The 3,283-nt window shown below is 39.1% G+C and overlaps 1 pseudogene; it reads right to left on the reverse strand.

Annotated features, from left to right (window-relative positions):
• Positions 1–1,230: 1,230 nt before the first annotated feature.
• On the reverse strand, positions 1,231–2,523 carry LOC131767816 (trace amine-associated receptor 3-like; annotated as a pseudogene).
• Between the last annotated feature and the right edge of the window lie 760 nt (positions 2,524–3,283).

Consider the following 3,283-nt stretch of genomic DNA (forward strand, 5'->3'; position numbering starts at 1 on the left):
ATAATCACATGCCAATGTTCCACATACTAGAGCTGGCTGTCTATACTGCTCCCTCCCCACTTTGAAAATCCCTAATGCTGCTTCCATGAGAGGCTTATGGACACAAACACACATACACTCAGACACACAGACTCTCTCCTTTGACCAAACTTTAATCAAGCTCCTATGATTCCTCTGCTTGACTAGACCAAACTTGACCTTCCCTCTTTGCCCTGGTAGACTCTAGATTGAGCAAGAATCCTGCTAAGTCAGTTTAGCAAAAATCCCCCACCCTTGGTATCTGGCCAGCCTCACTATCTTATCACTATCTTATCTGGCCTGCCTTCAGCAAGAATTCAGATGGGTCAGCCTAGCAAGAATCCTCCTTAACCCTGATATTTACTCTTACTCATTTTCTATCCACTACCCACAACCCAGTTACTTGGGTATAAATCCCCACTTGACCTTGTTGGAGTTGAGTGCAATCTCTCTCCCTTACTACAAAAACCCTACTGCAGAAGTTTCCCTTGAATAAGGACTTTCTTACAGTCTTTAACATGCATCATGAATAATTTTTTTTCCTCTCTAACACACACACACACACACACACACACACACACACACACACACACACCATGAAGTTTTTAGAGTAAAGAATAGTTCAGAAGTAGAGCACCAAGTAAGACTTTTAAAAGCAGGAATGGAGAAAAAGCCAAACATAGCAGAAGAATCACTGGACACGAAGTATCTGTCACCACTGAAGGGGGGCAATTCAAGTTTAATGTCTTCATCTGTGAAGGGAGAGGCATGATAGGGTTATGTTCCTGGGCTTGTGAGACTCTCAGGAAGAAGGATGCCAGCAGTGCTTCTCACAACCTAATGTCTCTTCCTGGACACAGACTAAAATGTTCACTTCAAGACTACCAGTCAGATGGGGTTAGTAAATATTCTATGGTAAACATAAAAATACTCAGGGGCTACCAATCATACATTTATTATGAACATTTGCTTTTCTACAACAAGTACAGGGAGTAAAAACTGTAATGAGGGGAGTAGTCCTTATTAAATATTATGCTTCAAGACACAAGTTGACCCTATATATTTAAATTCTATTATTAAATTATAGCTGGATCTAGGATTACTGAAATTTAATAGAATAATATTTGCAGTGATCTGGGGATGTGAGGTACATGCTTCAGATCAAAATAATAACAGTGTCATTTTCAATACTTTATTTTTGTAATGGCTTTTTTATGAATGTGTTTCAGGAAACAGATTTGCAATTTCTGAATGGGAGCTAAATATTTTTCCTGACACTATGTATTTAAGAGCTTTCAGAAAACATGGATTTAAAAAAGCCAGGGGCTTCCCTGGTGGCGCAGTGGTTGAGAATCCGCCTGCCAATGCAGGGGACACGGGTTCGTGCCCCAGTCCGGGAAGATCCCACACGCCGCGGAGCAGCTGGGCCTGTGAGCCATGGCCACTGAGCCTATGCTTCCGGAGCCTGTGCTCTGCAACGGGAGAGGCCACAACAGTGTGAGGCCCGCATACCGAAAAAAAATTAAAAAAGAAAAAAAAAAAGAAAAAAGAAAAAAAAAAGTTAAAAAAGCCAGGAATGAGGGGATTGCAAGTATAGTTGAAGTACCCAAGCCACACTAAAAATCAAGTACTATTATGGGAGTACAATAGTCTAGATATGGGTCGATCAAAACAGCAAAAAAACAAGGCAACCAGCTAGCTAGAAACATGCCCATTACTATGCCCAGGGTCTTAGCTGTTTTCTGATCCTTTTTCTTAGATAAATTTTTTTTCACTTCCCCCTTTGTGTTTTCAAGCATGTTGCTGATGACTCGAGCATATCATTTGGGAACAATAAAGATTTTGCCATAAATATCAACCAATACCAATAATAGAGCCAGGAGTAAAAAAAACATGTAGTGAACAGTATTGTCCCCCCAAATTTGTTGAAAGTAAGTGCATAGAAATTGAAGCAAGCAACGAGAATCTCATATCTCTGCATACCAGAAACATTGGCCTTAGATAGAACTAAACCAAAAGAAAAAAGAGTAGGGGCTGACCAACAAAATGTCAACAGACGCTTTATCATGGAGGTGGTCATTTTGGTCGTGTAGTGTAGAGGGTAACACACAGCATGAAATCGATCAATTGCCATGGAACAGAGGAGGAAAATGGGGGCCAGACTTAGCATCATGTCAAAGCTTGTGTGGAATTTCCAAAGCCACCCCCAAAATACCAGCAGCTCTCCACTGATCACACCGTGCTGTATGGAATAATGACCAAATCCAGCAGAAAGTCAGTGGTTGCCATGGAGAGGATCAGGAAATTTGTGGGAGAGTGAAGTTGCTTGAAATGTGATATGGAAATGATTATAACCACATTTCCAAAGATAGTGATAAACATGGCCCCAATCATAATTGAGTACATTATTCCTCGGACATGAAAATGGCAGTTGGTGGGAGGACAGGATTTATTTCCAAATTTTGGACAACTGGATAAGTCTTCAGGAATATAAGGTAGATCCATGGTGCTTTATCACTTCAAATTACTTTCTAGGAGGAGAAGTTGATGTTTCTTCTCTTCTTAAAATGATTCCAGTAAATTTCAGCCCCTGAGAGTACAATAAAGTCCCCTGTTATTAATTCATTTCAATTATATCTAAATATTTAAAATTATATCACTGGTGTTTACTTTCTGAGTTATTTGCTGCATTTGAAAATGAAAAATCTCAACTGCTCACTCTTTCCTGTTTTAGTCTATTTTATTATATTTCATCCATCTATTTATTCATTCAAAATGGGTTTATCTATTGGCTGTTCTATTCCCTGTGATGTATTGGAAGCTTTTCAATGGTTTACTCCACTTACATGAGGCATCTAAAATAGTCAAACTTATGAAGCAGAGAATACTATAGTGGTTATTGGGGGAATTGGGTAAGTTGTTCAGTGTGTATAAAGTTTCAGTTATGCTAGATGAATAAGTTCTAGAAGTCTGCTGTACAACATAATACCTATAATTAATAAGATGGTATTGCGCACTTCAAAATTCATTAAGATGGTAGACCTCATGTTAAGTGTTTGTACCACAAAGAAACAAACAAAACGAAGGGACATAAGGAAAACCTGGGAGGTGTTGGATATGCCTAGTACCTTGATTTGGGTGATGGTATCACAGGTGTTTGCATATTTCCAAACTCATCAAATTCTGCAGCTCTCGGTATATCAATTATACCTCAATAGAGCTGTTTTTTAAGAAAAAGGGGGTCAATTTTCACGTTAAACTGGCA

Source organism: Kogia breviceps, chromosome 13, assembly GCF_026419965.1.
Source record: "Kogia breviceps isolate mKogBre1 chromosome 13, mKogBre1 haplotype 1, whole genome shotgun sequence".
Lineage (NCBI taxonomy): Eukaryota > Metazoa > Chordata > Mammalia > Artiodactyla > Physeteridae > Kogia > Kogia breviceps.